General features: G+C 31.9%; 1 protein-coding gene and 1 long non-coding RNA gene across 5 annotated transcripts in view; both read left to right on the top strand.

The window, feature by feature from the left end:
• The window catches only part of LOC117682367 (uncharacterized), a 136,206-nt gene that overhangs the window by 83,306 nt on the left and 25,224 nt on the right, over positions 1 to 27,676 (top strand). The window lies entirely within an intron of this gene.
• On the top strand, positions 5,679 to 7,468 carry LOC136274851 (uncharacterized). 2 transcript variants are annotated; one of them, XR_010713277.1, is made up of 3 exons: positions 5,679 to 6,134; positions 6,527 to 6,626; positions 7,033 to 7,468. It is a non-coding gene; the product is annotated as an uncharacterized lncRNA (long non-coding RNA). The 2 variants fall into 2 exon arrangements; XR_010713276.1 differs by lacking the exon at positions 5,679 to 6,134 and having other exon boundaries at positions 6,141 to 6,626.

Below are 27,676 nucleotides of genomic sequence, written 5' to 3'. Positions count from 1 at the left end.
CCAAATGATGTTGTAATTTTGACAAAACTATACGATCACGCTTGTGAAAGAACTATTGGATTTAGTGGTTACTAAGCTTTAGTCGCACCTCCAGGAAAGCACGAAAGCAGAAGGCTTACAATACACAAAATTATGATTACTTTTCATAGATGGCTATGTCTAAAATAGACATACCTGGCACAGCCCAACATTTTTTGGTGTGTGGCACTGAAGCCTATGGGGGAAATGAACAATGCAGGGATGAACATCAGAAGAACCAAGACACCAAGAAGCGCGAAGCAGTCCCTTACAGGCAATGCAGATTTTATTTTACTCTTAAAAAAATACACTACACCTAACTCGACTAATAACTATTTTACCAAATCAACTGTACTGAGAAACCATCTGATATTGCTTAGATGTAACGTGATAGTCAGTGTTTAGAGTTTCTCAAGATGTAAATACGTAACATATTTGGTGTTGGAGCAGTTTGGATTATTTAAAGATTTTAATATATATCAGAGCTTTCCATCTACAGTGCAGTTTATTGGAGATTGGTTGGACATTGGTTGTAAAACGGAGAAATTTTGCAAATCTGTGTTTACTAATTAAACGCAGTAGAGAGCAGTTAGGAAAGTTTTTCTGAAAAAGCTAATAATGTGATACATTAAGTTTGTATAAGTGACTTTGCATAGGTGATAGGAAAATCGATGGCTTTTGAACCCGCTGTTCAACATGTTCCACTGTTCACAAAATTGTTTTAACATGTCAAAGAAAACATCAATTATTTGGAACTGCAATAAGCCTTCCTGACTCTACGCTGCTTTTGTTAAAAATTACAGAACTGCAATATTCAGCTGTTCTTAGATAATGCCGTAGCTGTTCAGTTATTGTAACCAGATTCGTCAATTACGGGAGGATAATCACCTCTAATTTATAAATTGACCAGAAAAAATACGGCTTTGGTGTATTGATAGAAACATATGGCTTACAGTGAATCATGTTACTGAGGCCTAAAATGTGGTAGCAGATGAATCATCTAGAGAATTATCCAAGGACACAAAATGGAGTCTAGCTTGCAGGTTTTTCATAAAATTTGTTTTATATTTGACAAATCATATATTGATTGTTTTTGCCTCTAGACTGTATAATATATTACCAAAATATGGTTTTTCCCACTGGATCCTACAGCATGTACAATTGATGCTTTCAATATGAACATGGATTGTATTTTTTTGTATTATTCCTTTCCATCTATTAGCTGTATAGGCAGACTGTTACAGAAGATGTTGATAAACAGAGCAAAAATGATTCTTGTGGCACCTTTGTGGAACACACAACATTGATTCACGAAAATATTAAAACTCCTTGTATCATTCTTCCTTTAACAGAACAAATTTTGTCCTCTCCAGTGGAGCCGGAAAGAACCAATCCATTGAAGAAACTGAAACTTGTTTGTTTGTTTGTTTGATTGTTGAAATTATCATGCAAGGCTTATTTAAAAAAAGTTAATTTACTATCATTTTGATGTTAATTTTAGAGACATGACTCAAGAAATGAAAGAATAATTAAATTCAATTTTACCATTTCATATCATAAGTTATTATAATATAAATTCTTAAGATTGTGTTTAGATTCATGTGTTAGACTTCTTACGAAAGTCATTTGATAGTACATAATTATATGCATTCTACACAGGGTCAAAAATCAAAAATTAATCTAGCCATCTAATTCTGCGAAATTAACAAGGAGTTTAGTTGACAAAAAACTTGCAATTCATAATTTTACAGCCACCATTTCAAAATCAGTTTCATTGACTTACACATTAGCACCACCTGAACAAAGCATTATTAACAAAAAAAATACATTTTAGCTCAAAAGGGGAACAAAAAAAAATTTGGACCAAGTTATAATTATGCACTTTGAGAAACATTCTTAAAGTGCGTTATGACTGTACATCAACATTTGTTTTATCATCAAGACACTTTACGTTCTTTGAAAAAAAAATATATAAATCGTAAAATATTAACTTCGTTTTTAATTGATTATTAATAAGTATTTAGTCAGGTAGTTTGTATTTATTGTAAACATTATTTAATATGGTATATCAACACTGGGAACGGGGAGATGACAACTATCGATACAGCCCAATTTCCAATATATTAATATGCAAATTGATAATATAAAGAATGCACCCGCATTTTTCCTTCCTTACACACTAGCAAGACATGAACAAAGCATTATTAACAAAAAAAAAACCCAAAAAAAAACAAACAAACAAAAATAAACCCAACATTTTAGCTCAAAAGGGAAACAGGTCCCTTCAACCGTCTTGCTAAGAATGAATAACCTAAACGTATGTTGTGATAAAATCCAATTTATTTGTGCACGTAAATTAATTTGTTATTGGTAATTTATTCACTAATTAAGTGTTTCATGATAGCAACAAAAAATACTCACTTTGGATTTTTTTTTTAAAGTGCGTTAAAGTTGGGAAAAATCAACGCTCTTTGAATTTTTCTTACAAATTACACTAAATTTTGGACCAAGTTATAACTATGTACTTTGAGAAACATTCTCAAAGTGCGTTATGACTGTACATCAACTTTTTTTTATCATCAAGACACTTTACGCGTATTTATTGTAAACACTATTTAATATGGTCTAGCATCACTGGGAACGGGGAGATGACATCTAACGATACAGCCCAGTTTCTTATATATTGATATCATGTAAATTGATAATATAAAGAAAGCACCCGCATTTTCCCTTTCTTATAAACAGAGTTTAGTCACATAAATTGATCATTTTCCCCTCTCTCGATTGAGTACAAAATGTAAGAAAAAAGAGTTGGATGACGGCTAATTGATGCATTACATAAAATATACAAATTGCAATAAACACTTGGACTCTCGTATATCATATATAAATTGTTCAACTAAATGATTTTATCGACAAGCCTTTTTATTACGACATTGCTATTTAGGATTGCTTAAAATTCCATGGTTTCTCTTGTCGATGTAGCAACGAGCTAAACTAGGTTAAAGGGGCATGATCACGATTTTAGTCAAATTCTATGTTTCTGTTTTTATCAATAATAGTGCTTTAGGAATGCATTTCTAGTGATCAAGGGAAATTTGAGAGCAAGTTCTAGAGTTATGAGCAAGATACATCACTGGATGAAAAATCAAGTTTCAGCAAAACTGAAACTATATGGAAACCTTGCTGAAACTTGAAGTTGAAGTTTCATGTATAGTTTCCGCAATGCGGAAACCATTATATCGATTCAGCAAGTATCCGTTAGGTTTCAGTCAGCAGAAACTTTAGTCTAAGATTCCTGATGGTTTCCGCAATGCGGAAACTAAATTTGAATCGTGTGAATGGTTGTGTAAATTATTATGGAAATATCAATCAGTTTCAGAACATTTCCGCTAGGTTTCAGTATGCTGAAACTTTAAGTTAAGATTCCATATGGTTTCCGCAATGCGGAAACTAAATTTGAATCATGTGAAAAGTTGTGTAAATTATTACTGAAACATCAATCAGTTTCAGAACATTTCCGCTAGGTTTCAGTATGCTGAAACTTTAAGTTAAGATTCCAAATGGTTTACGCATTGCTGAAACTATTACTAAAATTGATTTGAGTTTAAAAGTGATATCATTTATTTTCAACAGGTTTAAGTTTAATTCTAGCCTAATGATAATGAATCCGTACATACTAAAATGTATAGTAAGGTTTCAGCGTGACTGAAACTATATGTATACATGTAACTATCTTCAAATATGGCAAATAAGGCGATTAAGAACCTTACTAAGTAATTAATTGAATTTGAAAAGAAAAACTGATGTCTCATCTTGTTTAATGCATATGATGAAATCATTAATCTTAGGTACTCGGGCACGTGTATACATGTGTATACATTCTTTGTCCAGGTGACATCCTCTGTGATTTTCCTGTATATTCTGTGTGGATTGCAGGGTTTTTTCTGTCAGGAGTGAACAAAAGACTGTTACATAACATATACACAGTACGAAGCGTGAGTTTATAACTGGAGCCCGGCGGGAATTTTTTTTCAATTTGTGTGTACCTGAGTTAGTAAAACTGATAAGTAAATTATAATTATTTAGTAAAATAAATTAATATACCTATTTTGTAAGACTCCTTCTTAAATCATTTAGTAATCATTTGAATGAACCTTGAGGTACAGTAACTAATTAAGCAAACAAATTAAGGTAAAGTCGTTGTAAATTTTTACAAATCGTACCAAATATTCGTACAACCTGAAGTTTAGAGCTAATTCATTTCTTTTTTAATACCACGCCAACACATGTACACAGGAATTTGTTTTAAAAAAATTCTACAGTTGATAATAACAGTAAAACCCACTTGGAGTTTGAGTCTAATATGATAATTGTTTAATTATTTACATGCATTTCAGACTTTACTGCATGTATGACTGTATCATGATTCACTGGCGTCGGAAGCAAATTGAAAGTGGGGGGGGGGGGCTAGACTAATCCTCAGAAATATTGAGAAAAAACCCTAATTCCCAAAATCCTAATCCGTGGGGGGGGGGGGGGGGGTATACCTATACTATATACTTCCGAAAATAAATTTCCCCACCCAATTTTTTCCCCCCAAAATCATGAAATTCCTAATCCGTGTCGGGGGGGGGGGGGGGGGGGAGGGGGGGGCTAGACTAATCCTCAGAAATATTGAGGAAAACCCCTAGTTCCCAAAATCCTAATCCGTGGGGGGGGGGGGGGTATACCTATACTATATACTTCCGAAAATAAATTTCAATTTTTTTCCCCCAAAATCATGAAATTCCTAATCCGTGTCGGGGGGGGGGGGGGGGGGGCTAGTATGCCTATTACTCCAACTTCTCTATCTTTCAAGGTAAATTTAGGAACAATTACATTTCCGGCGAGAAAAAGTGGGGGGGGGGGGGGGGCTCTATATGCCTATTGGTTAAGTCTAACTTTGCACTAAGCCCCCCCTAGCCCCCCCCCCCCCCCCCCCGCCTATGTTATTCGTGCATTTCTATACTTTGTATTTACTTTCTTTACTGTAAACTCAGATATTGAAACATGTTTATGTAACATGCACATGTTTGTGTTATAAGATATAATAAGCATTATTTATAATTTTACTGAAGTTATACGTTATATTACAAAATCAGTTTCAAATCCAGCACTAGCCATGTGGTGCACGTGATTTTAATCCCATTTTTAAAATTTGATTATACATTCGTATACATTTGATGTAGAAAGTATACCAAATAATTAAAATTATATTTTGTTTATATATCAGTCCGACGTGTACATCTTACTTCCCGGCTTGTTTAACGCGTTTGTATTTTAATTTCATAAGTATTCTTAACGTACTGTTCATCGCATGACCAATCAGTGCACATGTGTAACTGTAAAATAATTGCCATCAATTCATCGTAGTTGTAAATTCACCGTACGGGTGAACGCTGTTAACCGGACCCCGTTAATTGATCGGCATCTAATTATATTTGTGATTTCTGTGTGTTCATGCAGAACCTGCTCTGTGATGAACATAATATTTTCACACCTCTATATTTTGAATAAGAATATGACCGTGCTTAAAATCGCGGTGAGAATTGGACAAGTCAAGACTAACTTGTCAGTAAACTATATATGGCTCTATCATATAGTTTGGCAAAATCATCAGTACATGTAAATGAAATATAGTTAAAGACAAAATCTGATACATATGTCTCATTAAAACTTGTTTAATTTCATTAGACATTTGTAAACAAACGGTCGGCCATTTTTTTTTGGTTAATCACGTGTTACAAATACAATTGTAACAAACACACGCCAATACTTTGTCGTATTTAACCAGGAAATACTGACTCAGACAGTTCTTATTTAAAATAAATATACATGTAAAAAGTATACTATTCGGTAAAAAATGATAATTTTGATTAAACATCATTCATTTTAAACTATCCCAAGATGCACTTTTCCAAGATTTAGCGGGTTCTGATTGGTCAGTATTGGCGCACTTTATGATTCCGAGCGAAGGTTAAAATGGACAAGAAGGTGCTGTTGTAAAATGGAGAATTGAGAAGCATTAATAGCCTCTATAACAAGTAATGCAGGAACGAAGAACTCATGTCAAGGTAACTTAATTCACAATATAGATACTCCCAATAACATTTTCAAAGCTCTAATTTATCTCTCATTTGTAAACGAGATCTCGCGCCATCAAATCAAGATGGCGTCATTTTTTCAAACTTGGTTCGGAGTTTTAATTTTTATTACCGTATCTCTTTTAAATATACGTTTTGACCAAGTTAACCATTAACCAACTTTATATGCATGATAATCAAGATTATCCAGAGTATACACATATATAATTATATAAACGTCCCTAATATATGAATGCTTGGTTGGTAAACAAGACGAACAATGAATCTTTCGCACATTATACAATTTACAAACTCTAAATGTAACGAAACAAATTTATTAATAAAATCCGGAAAATGAAATTTTTCACGTTTTTCTTTTTCAGCATTGACAGCATACAAAGTCAATGTTTCCGGTGATAAGTTGCATCCTCTGTTCGGTGATTCGGGTGAATGTTTTGACCAGCTGGACGATGTGAACGCAAGGTATTGCTTTGAAATTGATTATTTTCACCATTAACTTATACATGTGTTGGATGTTTATAATTTACTGTAGTAATTTTTGGGAAATCCAGGTCTAAGTTCTTGAAAAGGAGGTTGATGATGGGGGGGGGGGGGGGTAAAACACACTTATTGTTGATAAGTTTTTCCATTGTTCAACAAACAATAATTGAATCAAAATGAAAATAACATAGCTTCAAACATAAAATGAAACATTTTAGACCAGATACTACTGTAGTCATTATATGACATAGTTTAAACAGCAACTGGCAACTGCATAGTAGCTTCTGTATTCAGAATTTTATTCAGAATGCTTTTATTACATGTTAGGCTGAATGACTTATGTTAATTGTTTAAAAATCTAAATGAAACTTTATTATTCATGTTTAAGATAAATAGAACACATAAAGTACAGCCCAGTGAAACGAACAAGTTCATCGCAAGAAGAAGAATTTTAATGCTACCACTGTCCAGAACTACTAAGTCTGCTGTAGCCATGATGTGATCATATGAGTGCTTCGCCGGTCTGGACAATGCTCGAAAGTCCCCCAAAAAGGCCTATTTCCATAAACTACGACTCGGGTTACATCAACAACAGCCAAGGACACTCCTTATTGATTCGAATGGACACATCTCTACGACCCGACTAAACCTCTGCAGAACAAGACTTTTTAACTGTAAAGTATTCTCATTTCAAAAAACCTATAAACTATAAAAGTACTTTTTTTATATGATCAAATACCAGTATATTACAATGTCTGTCTGTAAGCTAGAATCTTAGAAAATCACATGGTTTTGACTTATTAAATGATTGATTAGACCTTGCAGATATTAACTTTCATTTTCTTAAATAATTTGTTATATTTGCAAATATTGCATAAAATATTAGACTCCATGTAACATATATCCTCACACCTCCAAGTTGATAAGTGTTAACTACTTTTTTTTTTCATTTTCTTTGTTTAAACATTTATTGATAACTTAGTTTTTATTTGCAGCAATATATGAAAAATTAAGAAACCAATCTTAAATGTAAAAACACTGCATTAGGAGATGAATGCATGGGTCATAGAAATGATAAAATACACCAAACAATATTCAATTATGTCGTATATGAAAATATATAAAGACAACATATACCCGATGTATTACAATTTTTATATAACAAAATTACTTGGATGGAAAGTTGTTTCCATGTGGGTTTTATTTTAATCTGTATTGTGTAACTAAAATATAATTGGAATTAGCTTTTATATCATAAGTAAAATGCTGGTATTGATGAGAATTGTAAGGTGAATGATCTGTGTGATACTTTGTATTTTATACATTTATGCTACATGTAGTAATACTTGTCATATATAAACAATGTATATTTTACTTCATGTCTTGGATTTAAAAATATTAATGTAGGTAAAGTAGTGAAATGTAGGAAGGTAAACCGTGTGTAAAGAAGCATATTCATCAGGAATGAAGTGTGTTGCAATCAGCATAATTAATTAAATGTGTACATCATATTTTTGCACATGATTTGACAGACTGCTCCATTGTTAGCTTTTTATTGGCCAACAAGCTTTTCATATCTCCCTCTGGGTCATCTATTAAATACTGACAGGCTTATGATATTAAAATCTGATCAGTTGGTACATCATGGGTGGAAATGAAAAGTTCACTTTGGACTTAATGGATTATCAAAAAAATGATATCAAATCCTGTTCTATTGTAAAACATTAGATTATATTACTAACAAAGAAAAGGTTTATCCCAACTTGTAAGTGGGTCACTTTGACCTCATTTTGGAATTTATTGACATATTCAAATCAAATCTGGGTCATACCTCTATAGTCAACTACTATCTTGTAGTGTATTTTTTTTTAAAGATGGATACTTTAGACTTTTCAAAAATATTTTATGGTGTACATATTCATTGTAGTTCAAAACAAATTGAGACAAGTGTATCATGTTCATGTAACAGTGAAGTTTTCTTTGTTTATTCATGTACGTGCAGTTATTTTGTAAATTGCATTCATATTTTTAAAAAAGTAAGATCTTTGTTGCATTTTTAAAGGGAGATTTGATAGGCATTTAATCGAGATGAAAAATCATACAAAAGTAAAGATTTCTATGGGAGGTTTTTTTCTTGTGCAATTTTATCATTTTTTAAATAAAAGTCCCTAATAAGGGAATTGCCATATGGATGTTTCTCAATTATTGTATCTTGGCTGTATTTTATTTATTATTGGACACAATTTCAGATTTTTGAACAAAATAAATTTGGAACTGTTTGAAATTGTTTTGTTTTTACATAAAGTAGAAACCTTGCTCAGCTTTTGTGAAAGCAAAAATATAAAACGTTTCAGTAAGTTTCAGTTGCGGAAACCCTTTGTAAACAATATGTTTCCCAATTGTATATGGAGGTTGAAACTATGCAAAAACTTCAAGTTTCAGTAAGTTTCCGTCGCGGAAACCATTTGTAAACAATATGTATCCCAAACGTATATGGAGATTGAAACTATGCAGAAACTTCAAGTTTCAGTAAGTTTCTGTTGCGGAAACCATTTGGATTCATGGACAGCCTAAGTTTCAGCACTGCGGAAACTTAATGAAACTTGAAGTTTCCGTGCTGAAACCTGTCGGAAACTTAAAGTAACCTTAAGTTTCCGCAGAGTTTCCAAAGGGTTTCCGCAGCGCTGAAACCAGATATTTCATCCAGTGCATGGCTCACAATTTCTTGGCATGTTAACAAGGCTCGTGTCCTATTTGTGCTTACATAGGTTCAATATACCAGTCAAAAATCGTTTTTTAGTTGATTTGTCCGTCTGGTTATTCATTTTAAGCACGAATAAACAGTTCCTAACGTTTCACACATTCATTTGAAGGTCTACAACTTGAATTCTTACTTCAGCATTCAAAACGTAATCAAAACATTTGTTTTCATAGCAAAGATTTGTAAGCGCTGTAACTCGCGTATAACTCAACGAATGGCACTCTAGTTTGAAATAACTATTACAAATGCCTTAGTGAAGCACTGTAAACATTAGGAATGGGGAAATAAATTTTGACCAAAATCGTGACCATGCCCTTTTAAAACATTTATTTATATTTTCAAAGTGCGTAATTTTCAAAGTGCGTAGTTGCAATGCCCCTGTACAAGGAAAAATGACCCGGGTTAAAAATTGACCTGGTGGTCATTTTTCAACGTTGAATATTGAGACCAAAGGTGTTTAATTAAGACCCCAATCCGTTGAAAATTGACCCGCATCGTGGAGTTTTGATAATGAACCGGTTCAAAATTCAACAGCAAATAAGCGCAATCTAACAAATCAATATCTATAACTTCGATTTATTAAGCATTTTAAAAATATTTATTCTTTAGATTTATATGTTTTAGCAGTCGGCCAAAAAACAAAAATGAATCAATTCAATGATTATTTTTCGAATTGACATAAAGCGTCCATTCCAATATGTTTTTATCTTTTTTATTCGTAGTTAACTGTTCGCATATCACAGCTGATTTTGTGGTACATATGTTTATGTTTCAAAGATATTGTTTCAAAAAGAAAATTAGCACATTTGGTTACACGAATGACTAATCATTTTGCAAAAATATTTGCTGAGAAGATGTACAAATATAAATTATGAATACAAATTTACTATACGTCATATTGTTTAATTCTAGTTTTACACTCACCAAGTACATCTGTAACTTAAAATTGTGATATCGTTCATTGTAAATTTTTCTTGGTGGGTGTTACAATATGACATATTGTTAATTTTGTTCTTGCACCTACAATGTACTCAGTATGTTAAAACTATATATGATTGTCCAAATACATGTATATACACTCGCCCAGTTAATAACAAATTAACAATATTATCTTCATAGAAGTTTTGTTTAGAGAAAGAAACAAACAATTAATCTCCTTACACGTGTAATTTTAGTATTTCGGATATGTTCATGCATACTTTTTTATGAAAGATGCTGTATTAACTATATATAGAGTATCTTGAAAGCCGATATTTTTCAGTGTTTTATTTTGTTGTGAATAATTGCTATTTGGATAAATGAGGATGTAATTAAATTTGATGGATATGATTGAAACAATTTTTTTCTTTTTTCTAGGCATAAACAATTTTGCTAATTTAAATGTACAGCAATTTTGCAACCTAATGTTTTGTACAGAATGACAGTAATTTTGCTTCTATAGTTTCTAAAAGCTTTGATACAAACACTTACCAGAAGTTTACCATAATTGTTTTCGTCAATGAAATGGTAAAGTGCAATTTTTTAATTTAAAAAAATCGTAGATGAAAATGAAGTAGAGGATCATGGTTGGGGTCAGAGTAGGTGGTGGACCTCCATACCAAATGCACCTATATTATTATAATGGAGAGGGTATATATTTTAAATTAAGAGAAAAATATATAAAGTCGGGTACCTGTGTTTCAAATTTACACGTAGTTAATGAAATTTTAATTTAAAAAAAAGAACTACGTGCATACATATGCAGAAAGTTGGCTGGTGCTTCTAAAAAAGTCATCAGGCAAGTTTGTGAAAAATTGTCGATCAATTTACGTGTTGAATAAAAATTGTTAAAGACTTGTCATATGAGAACTTATCATTTATTAATGTCAGGGAAATATCCTGACTTCTCAAACTTAAGCACAGGCACCTGACATTATATATTTTTCTCATTATAAAAATGTACATGTATATATCCTCTACCTAATAATTCAGTTTAATTTGGTAGAGGGTACATAACTTTAACTATAAGAACAACGTCAGGGGTCTGTGGAAATAAGCTATGTCGCTGTGCATTAAAAGCAACGTTAACGGCCAGTATTTGTTAGACATATGACAATCTTATATCAATAAAGGGACAACCATTATATCCCGATTAAGAGAAGAGTAGGGGTTGATGTCAGTTTTTGAAAATAAGGACACTGATTTAATTTGAACATATTTTATTATGAACATGCTAGACCTTTATAAAATAGATACATCGAAACACCGTATTGTTGTTGTAACCTTCACCATAAGGTACCACAAGGTACAATTTATAATTACTGACATATAATTCAATGCAGCTTTTAATTTAGTGCTTATCTAATAAATGAATGTAAAATGGCATACGTATGCTCAATATGATCGTAAAGTAGATGAAAATATGAATAATGGATAGCAGGTCAAAATAAACAAAGAAACAAAACAATGGTAAAAAGGGTAAGAAGAGAGATCATAAATAAGCAAAACCCATATACAGATACATCATTTGACTAACATAACTAATTATTTTAAATTTTGAATCGTTAATGTACAAAAATGAAGGCAGTGATTTCTGCATGAAAAGATCATTGTTTCCAGATAGCAATTAATAACATGAAATGCTTTTTCAATATGAAATCCACAACTTTTGGAATTTTTTTTAATAAAAAAAGGAAATATATCGTCTACTGAGTTTTATTTCCATACTAGTTAAATAAACCGATATCAATTTTTCCGTTCTAAAACTAACTGCAATCGGACAAATTAACCTTTAAAAAAAACCAAGTCCATGTATGTAACGCACAGTATACAATAAATAAAATTTTAAAACTCAAGCTTTCAATTATAAAAATTACATTTATATCTGGCAGAGAAAGTTCCGGTTCAGTTGACTGAAGTCTTGGTCAATTTTCAACAGGGTCAATTTTCAACGTGTCGAGGTCATCAGAATTTAGAAAATTATTTTTGAAACTGTTGAAAAATGACCCCGGGTATAAATTTCACGAATTTTGGTCTCAATTTTCTAAGGTGAAAAATGACACCCAGGTCCATATTCAACGTTGAAAAAAGACCCCAGGGTTAATTTTCAACCCTTAGCATATGTGTAGCGGATGTTAGATAGTTGACCCACTTGTGCTGACGAGAAAACTGACAGTAGCATTGCTTTATCAGACAGGGCACCAACCCCCGTTTAGTGGTTTGAGTCCCATTTGGTAGTTTTATGCCCGAATAGAATAATCTATTTAATCTATCAACCCCTACTCGTTTTTTGTTCACCTTTTCATATAAATGTTTTTTTTAAAGGCCGAAATAAAATTTACCCGAAAGTTGCGTATAGACAAAGTGTTTTATATGATTTCCAAAAGTAAAATTGTATTCAAAGTACTACATTGCCTCATTCCTGGAACTGTTTACTTTCGATTTCTATCATCTAAGCAAGTAAAAAACAATCAAACAGCCAATTGGAACAATGATCTCTAAATGCACGTCAGAAGCTTATTAAGGTATGGAGGCCTATTTGCGCTACATTATATTTCTCAGGGGAAACCAATTAGACATTTTTACAAATGACATTTATTTTGCCTATAACATGAATAACTTTAGGTATCTCACTTCGCACGTTCTGATTTCATTGCGCATATGTTCATTATACTGTAGACGTGGAATTAGACAAGTCTACCTCATCAAGGGAGCAAACTTTGATGACGTATGTATTGTAGAACATTCTGATCTGGTTGATATTTCGCCTATGTTGTTATGCTTGCTATCAGCGGTAATTGGTTCCAATTTGAAAAGATCGGATAAATTGTTTATAAAATCTATTAGTAGAGTGACAAAAATAGAAAAAAAAGTCGCTTATTTTTCGAGTTTAATGGAACAGCATACCTCACGGCTGAAAGGCACACCCCTCCCCAATCCTTATTGCCCGGTCGTAGAGTTTTCTATGGTCATTTTTTAAAGAAGGGTATTTAAAGTGAAGAAGTGGGTTTTTGATGTTTTGCCTTGATTGTCGATGATTTAATTTTTAACAAGTTATTATTTATTTCATGGTGTTTTCGCGGGTATGATAAGGCAACTGACAGCGATCAAATTCCTCTAATCGATATGACGTCACAATAAGCAGCATGATGTCATATTTTACTCAGAAACATGTCGATTTTAACTTTATCTCTGGTTTATATTATAAAAATTACAGACATAAAATATCACTAGAAACTCTTCTAACTGAATATATCTTCGATTTCTCTCTATTACGTATAATTATCATTGATGACGTCACAAGCATGTTTAAAAGAGAATATCATGTCGGGAGACAAATTATCGGAATGCAGTGTAAACAATGCCGAAATAAGACTTATTTAATACGGATACCTAAGATTTAGATGAGTGTCAGTTCGAATATAATCAGGATAATACAGGCATGGATATTTTGTTTAATCAGCGAGTGTTGTAAGGTAAGGGGATCGACATTTATATGGCTTGACCAGCCTTTCCTCTGTCAGTGTGTACAAAAAATGGCAAAAGTGTAACACTACCCTGGATATTAGGAAAGATGACTTTGGTAAATATCAACGGTATATGACCTAAACTACATGAAAAGTGCTGCTAGAATCCTGTGCTTTGTTGTTTTAAACGAAAAATACGTAGTATTTTCAATGAAATTTTAGAAGTTGAGAGGGTTTCCGATAAATATTTACAATATTTATTTTATGCGATGTACAATAGGATTCTAGCAGTAATACTAATAAACATGAACTAATTTCCAATCGAATTATTGTAGAAAACATACAAATGAACTTCGGGGTAGTGTTACACTTTTTGATTTGTTGTTAAGGTAAAAAAGTGATCTATTTTTAACTGTCACGTGATACCATGGCACGGCAGCTTCAAAGATTGAGTCGATTCCGAAGTAGAAAAAAATACCTTGGAGAACTCTTTCACTTGGTATTAATATCCAGCGTTGTTTTCATAAAAAGAAACATTATTTAAATTGATCATTATTTTGACGGTCATTAAACTATGAGTTGCCTTAACCTACCTGCGTTATTTTCAAAACATATTACAGCATTATCTTTCGTCGAGTTTGTCTCTTTCCAATGTCCGTGAAGATGTGAACATTGAAAATATTTTGGTCCAACCAGTTAGTCCAATACCTTTGTCATTGTTCCACGAAGATGGTACCATGCGAAAAACTTGCAAGTCAGATTTAATGCATTTTTTTAGGAGGATGTCGCACCAATCTTCTGTCTTAGAGATGTTGACTTATTTCGAACGGTGCTCATAAGACACGGTATGGGATTGATACAAGGTATGGGTTCAACATTATTGAAAACCGTTGGCAACCTTGCGAGTTCTTATGTCAGGTCACTATGTACATGTTTGGTTTTGCAAAAACTGTAATGGATTTGTTTGGTTCAATCTAAATGATGTGAAGCATTAAGTTAAATCTGCACAAAGATTTCGTCGTTCAAGTGCTTTTGGTGGTCAAAAGTTTTATCGAGTAATTAATGGAAGAGTGTTACTTGAATGGAAGAAATTCACGAGCAACCCAGATAATAAGCAGGCTCTGATAAGATTTCTAGGGAATTGTTAAGTAGTACATATTTTGAGGAGAATTTTCTTCAAAGTGGCGAATCTTTGTACTTAGCAGGGGCTTGGCAAACAAATATGTATAAAGTTCCCGAAAAACATTCGAAAAAGGTTTAATCTTTGCCAGATCTCTCCTGAAATTATTCAGATATTGCTTAAGATACTGCACGCAAACTTACTGCTCCGGCGTATGATCCAAAAGAAAAATTAAGGCCTTAAAAAATTTACACCTAGCGAAGTCTGTAATTAGGTCAATATTGGATTTCGGTTGAAGAGAAAGTGAAGGTGGTTTAATACCAATATTCTTTGAAGGACCAATGGCATCAGATTTTTTACAAGATCGTGTTTGTCGTGCAGAGGCAAATCAATTTGTGCAAGAAACTGTGTATGCAGCAGAAAAAATTGTCTTGCACAAGTGTTTACCATTGCAATAGTTCAGATAATTGTAATGTATGTGGTTTGCGCTCTGGCTTTGAATAATGCGGTTTTAATTGATAATAATTAATTCTTCTTATTAATGAAAAATAATAGTTTAAACATACACAGTTAAGATATGTCTTGCGTATAAAAATGATGGTAAAACATATAGATCTAACTTAGTTCATTATATTTAGGATCTTTATAAAAATGTTAAAAGTACTTAAACTTAAACAGCAAAATGAACCCTGTACCAGCTTTAAGAAGTTATTTGTTATTTTTGTTTGTTGTCATTATTCTGCTGTTTTTAAGTTTCTACATGCTTCAACCGTCAAATGTTAAAAAAATATGTGACCTAGGATATGTCGACAATGATATTTTCAATCGTTTAAAAGTAAAATCATTTTAGTTAAACAATGTGTTTCTAAATACAGAAAGGGTTTTTTTCTTCTACATATTATATACATCTAAGACATATTATAAATCTACATGCAGAAGCAAGTTTAAAATCTTTAAAATGGAGGTACATTTTGAAACTATAGGAATAAGTACTTTTTGTTCTGATATCCGTCATTGATCTTTGACCTTTAATTAATTTAAATTTTGACCACATAAATTTCTACTGACGGTTTAAATTTTTTACTTGAAATTATATCTTTCCAAAAATATAGAAATTAGCCGTGAGGTAGAGTGGTACATTAAAGTCGATTTTTTAATGGCATTGTCACTCAACTATACAAATGAATCAGACCAGAGTATTGAACAATAGATTAAGAGTAAGGGAAAAACGGTTCTTTAGTAAACCGTCTTAGCTTGTTCATAATTAGCTGGAACGGTATATCTTGCCTTTGGATGGTTACATTCTGTGATATACAAAACATTCCAACAAGTCTTAAAAATTATCGTTAATAAACTTATATCCCTAGAGAGGAAGGAATCCATCATTTAGAACGGAATGCTTTGTTGCTATTTTGGATGCTAGAGGTAGGAGGTGAAGAAGTCAGATAATTTAAAACAGTGATGACTTTCCCGTACATATTTGTTTTGTTTATATCCATTTCGCCTTGACTAAGAATTTGTTATTTTCATTTCATCTCAGTGAGATTTAATGTAATTCAAGCGATAAAGAAACTTGTACAAATATCAGGCTCAATTTTCACCAAAAGAAAAAAAAGGAGTATTAGATAAAAACTTAATTTTTTTGTGAAATCGGAGCCTGATTTTGACATCTAAATATTGTTTGTAAAGCTATGTAATAAAAGGTGTTTCTCTTAAAAATGCCCCTTTTAAGTGTGTTTAAAAAAGATTAAATATTCGCAAAATATATTAGGTTAACTGTCAATGTACAAGTAATATGGATCAACACAATGATCATTCTCAACATGGTAGATTTTTTGGCACAGTGATTAATTTGTTATATTAGCAATTTATTCACAAATTAAAAGTTTGTAATGTAATTTTTGATCCTCCCTTTTTATTTGTTTTAGATATTCTCTTTATCTTAATACATTTAACTGATTTCAAACATATTTATGCCCTAGGTTATACATGTAGGATGTGACTGGAAGAGAAAGTAAGGGAAATGTCTATAATTATACTATAATATAGCTCAAAGAAGGCCCTTTTATAGGTGGTTAAATCAAAAGTAAAATGTCAGAAATACTGACAAAATATTGTATTCTATTATTCGTAGTTGTCAATTCAGTTGATATAAAGTCATACAGTTCATCTCATATTAAATACTTATTATGCTAAAAAGAGGAATTAGCAATAGTGTGTTAAATGGACTCTAATTGTATCCATTTTTGTTTTAGTTTCATAATTTCGATATAATCAATGTTCAACCCATTTTTCGAAAATAAAGTTCCGAGTGACCACCTTAACATTAAAAAGAACCATCATATTAAAAAGCATCATGACATAAAAAGCACCATGTTCATATAATAAAGCACCACCTTCATATAATAAAACACCATCTTCATATAATAATTAAAAGCACCATCTTCAAAAAAAAAACCCACATCATAATATAATAAAGCACTATCTTCATATAACAAGGCCCATATTCAGATGAAATAACCACAGAATAATATAACAAAGCACCATCTTCTTATGAAATAACTACATAAGGCAGCTATGGCGTTCTATAGGACACCTTCTCCCTTGTCACTAGCGTTGAAGGCTTTGATCTAGGCACCCTAAATTGACACTCAGTTTATCCAAGATATCCGTTAATTGAGGAAACTCTTATATTTACTACTCTTTTATTTCCTATTGTTAATACGATGTTTTGGTATCCATATGTGATTGTTGGTCAGGTTCATTAATTCGGCAGTTGGAAAGCAACGGTCAAGGCGCTCGTACCACCGACTCCCGAACTCGTGATATTAATATTAGTATTAAGATTACCGAGTTTTTATAAATCGTTCAAGTCCAATATCGACTCGTGCATTTTCCCTTGGTTTAATATTAATACCATCATCAATTATCAATCTGATTAAAATATGTCTTTGAAATTAGTAAACGGTATGAATTTTCAATCAAATTATCATTTGAAGTGAACAAGTGCAAACTCTTTCATAAAACGTTCCATATAAAATACTGTTGTTTTTTATTTTAAATTCCAATGCCAGGAATTGAACCCTAGCCACCTGGGTGAAAACCAGGAATCCTAACCACTTGGATACATCGGAATGCACGACACAATTATCAAATTTGCAGTCATTGTACATTTATTAGTGGGCAAATTTGCGATAACTTTGTAAAATGCGTGGATATCATTACAAAATTTCTTTTTATTTCATTTTATTTATAAAGTTTGAAGGACAAATAACATTTTTTAATGAAAAAAATACTTTGACGCTGAGGATGAATAACCTAAGTTAGATATTATCAGACTAAATGGTTTGCATATATGATGAAAATAGATTTAATAATCAGCACCAAATAAGATACAAGTCGTCCTTTTCAGTTGTCACGTTAGGCCTAGTACGACCTTATGAGGTAAGTATTTGTTTATATTAGATTAATAAAGTAAATATCAGTGCAGATATGCGGTCAAACCTCGTTCTATCACAAACGCATCTCAATCATTGATAAAAACCGTACGTGGTGAAGTTCATATTTCAAATACTGTAGGGGAGCACCTATATTCAGATCAAGATTTCATCCCCCCTATCTATCAAGGTCAGTAAACATGACGTACAAATTCGAGTTTTATGCTGATTTACACGAAAAATAACAAGCACAGTTTTTATTTTAATGGATAAATATGTGTTCTATACAACTACACTTTTCGAGTTTCAGGTAAGAAATTCACTCGTCATTCACATTGTTATATAGATTTCTTACACCCAACACATAGCTTGTGGTAGCTTTCTTTCATATTCCCCCCCTTAAAAAATCAAAAACAGTAAATGAGATAAAATGTTGCAGCTATGACTTAATTAACAAATGTGATATGTAGAGTATATCCACAAAAATAATTGTATGCGATAGAAAAAACCCGGATGTAATTGGAAAATGGACCGTTAAAATCTTAAAGATGTTGAATTATGCATATGGTTATGTCCAGCTAGCTAGCAACACATAGAAACAGATAAAAATATATAACTTTACATGTAAATGAGGTAGGCCTAATTAACGACGATGATTCAATCATACATGTAACATATGATGTAAATTCCTTATGAGAAGTATTCTTTCTGTGATTCCACTGTTTTGTATCGAATCCCAATAGTATCAATAGATTGCAATTTGCGCATATCAAACTTGCTATAATTTCATAAAACGGAAACAAAGGTGAAAAATAGATAAAGAGTTTTCATATTTAACGCCGATTTTTAATTCAACAGTAAAAAAAGTATCAAACTTATGTTATCAACTAACATTTCCTATATTGAAATTGAACCAATAACTCATTACGAAAGTACAAATCAATTAACATTTGCTCGGATAGAATATTGTCATTCCATAGAAAACGCCCCATGCAATATACATGCAATATACAAACTAAACAGGCTGTTAAAGAACAATGTAAGTAAACTTGCTATATTCAAAACGTGTCTTTTTAAAACTTTTTTTCTTGTTAAAGTAGTTGTTGACTTTTAAAAAAATATTCATAATCCAATAGTTTTTCGTACACGTATATGATGATGTTTTGCAAGGAAATGAACAATATAACCAGAGAAAAAAAACATTAAAGTGAATTATACCACTAATCAAGAGGGCTGGACTGTCTAGGACGTGTTTAGACTGTCTTGATCTCCTCTGGAAGAAGAGCTCTGAAAAAAGATATAGGAAAATACTAAAAAAGCTAAAAATAATTTTCTTTTCTAAATAAACGTTTAAAACTTAACAAATCATGTCTAAAAATTTCAGATAGATCTGATTGGTAATTTGATGACCCTTCAGCCTCCGTAAAATATGTTGATGTGTATAGAATTTATTTTGTCTGAAATATTAGATTCATTTGTATTCCTCAACTTTCAAGAATTCTACCAAGAGGTAAAATTTTTAAGAATTGAAATAATTCTTTTGAAATTCCAAGAGATGTTTTGACAATCTACTTAAGGTGGAATAACACACCTGGAAAAAGTCATTAAAATTAACAGGAATTTTTTTGATAATGAAAGATATAATGATAAAAATACTGTACAAATGTCAACTAAGCGAAAAACTTGCAGTTTATGTATTAAAAAATGAATATCTAAAATAATTATTCCAGTAAATAACAACAAAAGCCCCTGCAGGATTCAAACTCGGAATGTACGGATTACAAATCCGACACTTTATCCACTTGGCTATGGAGTAAGTTACACGTGTCAGTCCATAAAATCCTGTTAATAAAACGAAATGTCGTTTTGATCAGCCGTCAGCCATTTAGTGATGATGTGTTATTCCACCTAAAAGTTAAACACTACTCATAAATATGCATTGTATCAACCTCTAATGATAAAACACCGCTTAATGATACAAATATCATTAAACGTTGCAATTGCCACCCGTAATGCTATAAATTCTTGCATTAATAGTTGACAACATCAACCGCTAATGATAAATCGCCGTTTAATGATACAATTTTATCATTAAGCGTTGCAAATGCACAGCAGATTTAACGCTTAATGAAGCAAGCCAAAAGCTACATACGATCGGTCAACCCCTGATGATACAAACATTTGTACCATTAAGCGTTACATTCGCACTTTTAATGGAATAATACTATATCTAAATGTGGAACACTAGTGTCCAATTAACATACGACTTGTTGTGAACGTCTTTAGTGGTTATACTACAATATAAGTAAACATCTGTAAAACTCATTCAAAATCTCATTTTATATCATAGAACACCTCCCTCACTTATTAATAATACATGGTACTTTTTATAAGTACATGCACGTGTTTATGTGTACTTGAACGAATACAAAAATCTCAGAAAAGAGAAAATTATTTTTAAACAATTACAATAGTACACGTGTGTCATTAAAATGCGTATGCCTATTATAAAATTGAAATACTAATATTGTTAAAAAAAAATTGCACACTAATTCCTTAAGACAATAATTTAAATGGTAGAACATATTTAAGTAGATATAGGTTTAATAGCACAGGTTTGTTTTTATTTATTGCACCATAGTTTTCAAAATAGCATTTTTATGTCCCTAGGAGAACTATTAGTGATGCGATTATTTTAAACCCGTTAAAAGATAGCACCATTGATACATTTAAACTCAATTTGTATGTTTTGAAACTCTTAGAAAAAGAAATGCTGGGACAAGCTACCAAATAGCGATCTATGTTACAGAATACAAAGTTTGCTTTGATTTAAAAAATTACAGTAGAAATGAGTGTCATATTCAGAAGTAAAATAGTGTCCCCAAGTCCTTTGAAATAAATTATATCTAAATACTTTGTAAAAAAAAATGGTTAAAGAATAAATCTGACAAAGTCAGTCGGTATTCGATAACGTTAATTCATAGCAAAAATACTTATCTAAAATTCAAATTTTCGTCTCAGCTAAAAACATGTATTCCTTTAGTAAATTTTTTTAATCATATTGAAGCCTGAAAGCACTGGATGTTGACCGTCACCATAAACATTTCTCTAATTATATTGAAACATGCAAATACTGGCTACTGACATACACCTTTAAACATTTTTTTTACTGATAACAATGCATTAAAACAATTTTCTAATGATATACTAAAATTTAAGTGCCAGTCGTAAAGTTATTAGCAAAATACAGAGCTCACAATTCTTTGTCATATAAACAAGGTGCATGCTATGTTTTTGTTTACATTGGTTCAAGATACCAGTAAAAGTTATTGTTCAAGCTCATTTTTCTCTCATAACTTGTTTTAATCATAGATAAATACAATGTAGTTCCTAGCGATTATTACATTCAGTTTAAGACTAAAACTGTATTTTTCACTTCACCATTCAAAACTTACATAACGAAAGCTTTGTTATAACAAGACACTAAGAATTGTGAGCTCTTTATCTCGTTTATAACACGGCGACTGAAACTAAATTTTTGGCTGACTATTAAAATGTCTTTACTGAAGTACTGTAAACATTAAATTCGGAAAAATACTTTTTCGCCAAAATCGTGACAATGTGTGTAGCTTGCAATTAATGGCTATCGACATATTTCGTTAAACATTATCTAATAATATTTAGGTATGAAGTACTGGCTGTAAAATTCACCGATAAACATTTTGTTTGATATTGTAGCTTCTCGATATTGGCTATTGATAATCGCCTTTAAACATTTTCTGATAAGATAGTGTACTGCATTACTGGCTGCAACATATGCTGTTTATAAAAGGTTAATATATATCGCAAAAATAAAATTTAGAAGCAAAGTATTCAAGGAAAATATCTCTTGAATTCATCTGATGTGCATTTTGTTAAGATTATTTCATAATGCACGATTGTATCTGACAGAAAGTGATTAAGGATTTTAAGAAGTTTGTCTTGTTATCATTTCCCTTTAAGTAAATGACCATGAAACATAACATATTAGCACCTTTTTCCTATTCACAGTCTACCAAACTTAGTGACTGGAATTTAACCTAATACCAAATACTGATAGGTTATACCAAAAAGCTTAGATAACATATGAAAAAAAAGAAAACAAATATCTAAGGTTATACAATATTTAGCTCAACTGAAACAAAAGCTCAAGTGAGTTTTTCTGATAAAAAAAACTGCCCGTTGTCTGTCGTAGTCCTACACTTTTCGCATTTTTGTATCCTCCTATAGAATCACTTGGTCAATTTCAACCAACTTGGCACAGAGCATTCTTTGGCCAAGGAAATTCAAGTTTTTACGAGAGAAGGACCACGCCCTATTTCAAGGGCGATAAATAGGATATAATGAAATTTATTATGCATTTTTGAATTAACCATTTGACCATATCATGATCCCCGGGGGTAGGTTGGGGCCACAAATGTGGGGGAGGGGTTGAAAGTGTTGCATTGTAGTATATAGTGAAAATCTTTGAACATCGTTTTACCAAGGACCAGTTAAACCTATTTTTTGAAACATATCTAGTATGTAGTTTCGATTTTAGTTTATTCAAATTATGACCACCCAGGTGCAGGATGAGGCCCCAAAGGAGGGATCAACATTTTGCATATTTGTAAAGTGTTAGCCTTTGTTGCTCAGGTGAGCGATGTGACCCCTGGACCTCTTATTTCGTGATATTTGGTGTTTAAAAACTGTTGAAAGAATTTCGGTTTCTTATATAAAATGTCCATAGAAAATCTGTTTTGTGCAGGAAAAATGTGCTGATTAGTTTGCAAATGATATAAAAATAAACATACTGCGCATTAAAAATAGATTTTGGAGATTAAAATATAGCAGACGTTATGTACAAATTCATTCTGAAAGTGCCTCAAACCCCCTGACAGTGATTAAATTATAACAACGGGAGACGCGTGGACCACTCGCTTACTTAATTTCACGAAACACTGTAAATAACATCTATACACACTGCTGAATAAAAAAGCTATGTATTGCATTCTATGTCAGCAATGAACATTTTTAACCTAGAATTCTTGCCCAGAGAATTTTTAAAAATCAGTATTTGCTGTATTTATTTACAAACAAGGATTCTTTAAACAAAACTTCATTGAATTTGGATTATTGGTTTTTCTTTTGGTAAAAATTTTGCAGTAATTTTACTGGAAAGAATTGTGTCGAAAATTAAAAAAAAATAATATATTCATATCCATAATGATGATTTCTACAAAATCAAAGGAGATACAGGACACTGATTACAGTGGAAGCAACGTTATTGTTGACAAACGACACGCACGATTCTGAACGATTCTACACCATTAAACACGCAAAATCAAAATTAATTTTTAAGATTAGAATTAAGGAAACGTATTGCTTTAATTTGTTTGCTTGATGTTTGTGTGTTTTTAAAAAGCGGCATGTACTTTAGTCATGCACTGTTTTGTATTTTACGAGTTAACACTTTTACACATCCATACACAAATATAAAGGATTCACACACAAATTATTTTTTTTGTCTCCATAACGAATATAAACTTCTATCATAGGTTAAAGAAAATTACGTGTAATAAAAATGAAGATAATGCATAAACTACACGAAATTATTTACATACGAGTTGACTGTTTATGTAATTTAATTCTCTTACGTACGATTTAATTATGCGGAATAGAGGTAAATTTGTTGCCTTGTTTTATAGAATTTCGATTTTTCACAGCTAATATTTTCATAATTTACAGTACATAATTGATCTGTTTCTATTTATTCTAAATTTTAAAGCGTTTAAAAATTTTTTATTTCAAACAAATGTGTATACAATCTACTAGTAATGCTTATCGTATTCTCATTTGAAAGAAAAACGTTGGGAATAATCGTTTAGTTTAAAACGGGGAATGGGTAAGCTTGACCGCTTTCATCCAACGTGTCGCTTTTGCTTTTATGATTGAAATTATTTGTCAAGACAGAATTGATGCTTGATATAGGCTGATTATTAATTTAAGCAAAACTAACTCGACCGAACAAAGGAAGAAATGAGCTATGGAAATAAATAAATGTATTTAACGACGAAAGAGAGAATGAATGTTAACAACTGTCAATGTTCTTATATATAAAAAAGTTTTAAATTCACATTGTTTTACAAAATCTACTTGTCTTTGTTTTAAGAATAAATCCTGGCATTCCGTAAAAAAAGTTACAAAACGAAAAAACCGCACGATCACGCACGAACACGCACGGTAAAAAAACGCAAACCAATTTTCCTGATACACGGACGATCCCGCACGTTACACGAACGATCACCCACGTTACACGAACTATTTAACACGATTGGCTTGTCAACAATAACGTTGTTACCACTGTACGTGATTTCATTGCTTTGCTGCTTTGATGTGCTACATGTAACTTTGTTTTATGTATGAGATCATAATTGATTTGATTTTTTGATGTTTTGATGTATTTTATCTATGACGTCAAACATGATTAGATAGATATCGCTCCACCGGCACCAACATTTTCAAATCCCTCAACTCATTCCTCATCTCAAATCCATTAAAGAAAAGTGCATACAACTAAGGTTAAACTTCAGATTTGATATGTCAATATCATGGGTAGGGATGGTGATGTCACGAGATACAGCAAGATATGGAGAGAAATACAGAACATAACGAGAGACAACATAGAACAGGAACTTTTGAGTGATATACCACACTACATAACAGAGAACATTAATAGTGATGTCAGTGTATTAGATTATATTTACATTTACAGTAGCTATATTTAACATTTTGATCTAAATCTCCTTCTATATTAATGAAAATAAATTGGTTATTTCTTTTTCGTTTTTAAAACACCTAAACTGAAAGTTCAATTGAGCTTTTCTAATCATTTCTTGTCTGGCGTCCGTCTGCAGTCTGTCTATCTGTAAATATTTTTACATTTTAACAAAACTTTGCATGTAGCATCATTGGATGAAGTTCTGTGTACTTGCACTTGTGATCAGCGTGCTTGTTTAATTACTCCTTAAAAACCGGATTTTTTAACGGATATGAAAACATGACAAGAACAAACCGTGAACCATATCAAAAATCCATAAAACGAAATACAAATTCAAAGCAGAGCAACAAGGACCTCCAAATAGATAGATGTAGGATCAGGTGCCTAGGAGAAGTGAGCATCCTTTGCTGACCGGTCGCATCCGGGTATTGTTCTTGTCATATTCAGAAAGAGGTTTACTCGAACAGATCCTTTTTAATTCTTAGTAAGCAGGAATCGGTAAAGCATGCAAAAATACCTAGGGAAAGCTGCAACATTTTTAAATCTACAATAGGTATTCCCATAATTTAACAAACATTCTAATTTCCTGCGGTTAATCAGTTATTTCTAATACCTTTTTTTTTAATTTACAATTTACATTCTTCTAGCTACATGTATATTAGAATAAGATAAAGCATACAAATTGAAAATACAAGTGCACACGGTTTATATTTAAAGAATGTTGATCCATCTGTCTTTCCGTAGACAACGCCCCCATGCAAAGTGCACACTGACGAGGCTTATATAGAAACCGTAAGTATATTTTGTATTATCCTCACATATTTTGTAAAATTTACTAATTTGACGTACTATATCGATGTTTGGTTTTTAAAACTATATTGATAACTTCTATCGTTATTAATATACATAAAAATATACATAAATACGATATTGTTTTGCAAGAAAGTGACCTAATATGTAACACCTGGCAAGATTGAAAAATTGAAGGAATAATACTCAAAATATGTAGAAGCGACATAAGTTATTTAATCTCAAAAATCCATAATACGAAATACAAATTCAAAGCAGAGCAACAAGGACCTCCAAATAGATAGATGTAGTATCAGGTGCCTAGGAGAAGTGAATATCCTCTGCTGACCGGTCGCATCCGGGTATTTTTCATGTCATATTCAGAAAGAGGTTTACTCGAACAGATCCTTTTAATTCTAAGTAAGCAGGAATCGGTAAAGCATGCAAAAATACCAAGGAAAAGCTGCAAAATTGTAGAACTAGTCCTCCCTGATTTTTTTTGGCTGACAAAATATATTCAATATTTGAAATTGAAAGGGCTGCAATTCTGTTCTATATTTCCGCAGTGAATTTTTAATTGCAGTCGTTTTCAGTCGCGTGAAGCTAGGTGGAAAAGTTTACATGTTATTGTAATTATTAGTTACGGCCACTCAAATATAATTTCTTGTTCGTCGGACATTCAGTGAAAAGGGTACGAGTGGGCGAGAGATTAAAAAATAGAATTGTTTTTTTTGTAGCCAAAATTATTAGTGGTACAGAAATAAATTTGAGCGGACAGTTATATTTCTTCTACCTGTTTCTGATTTAAAAATTAAAACTATTTACAATGTTAAAAATATAGCAGAAATAGAAGTGAAAACAGCTCAATATTCCCTGGATGCGGAAAATTAATTGTAATATTTGCTGTGTAGTTTTAGTAAAATACTAGCGTGCGGGGTCCAACGAACAAGAAATTATATTGATGTGGCCTAACCAAATAGTGAAAGAGTGAACCACTCCCGCAACTGCCCTAATTACGGAGAAAGCAATATTATAGTATAACAGCTATAGTCAAGCGGAACGTGTGATACATGTTTTTGTATTATATTCACAGTAATGACAACACAAAGAAAAACACTTAAAGTTATAGGATGATACTTTATTTGCATAAACATGTTGAAAAATGCAAGTTCAAATTGACTAGCTAGCTTGTATCAAACCGATACAGTCTCGGTTTATCTCCACACAACTCAAACTACTAATATCAATAAATTATTAAATGCGGTAATTATCAAAGACCTTATATAAGTATATTTTCAACAACACAAGTGTTTATGAACTGATTTATTAAGTTGGCAGGTAATGTCCACAGTGGTCAAAAAATTGTTACAACAATGGGGTAGCCGACAACATGGCATACCCCCTACATCAACATTTTATGCCCTCCCTGCTGGGAAAAGTAGCACGCTGGGTTGACCGCAATCGTGCTACGGACACAATTCAACACAAAATTTGATAATATATTTGTATTACATAATTTAGATTTTCTTTACTCAAATGTCTTATTAGTCCATATAATATATCTATATACATCAACATCAACCACAACAAACTCACTACATACTAAGATCAGTTGGATGGTTAAATTGAAGGTGACAATTACGCCTTCTCGACCACTGTGACGTAGCAGTAACCCAAAGGG

Source organism: Magallana gigas, chromosome 4 (genome assembly GCF_963853765.1).
Source record: "Magallana gigas chromosome 4, xbMagGiga1.1, whole genome shotgun sequence".
Taxonomy (NCBI): domain Eukaryota; kingdom Metazoa; phylum Mollusca; class Bivalvia; order Ostreida; family Ostreidae; genus Magallana; species Magallana gigas.
This window is presented reverse-complemented; position numbering and strand designations above follow the sequence as displayed.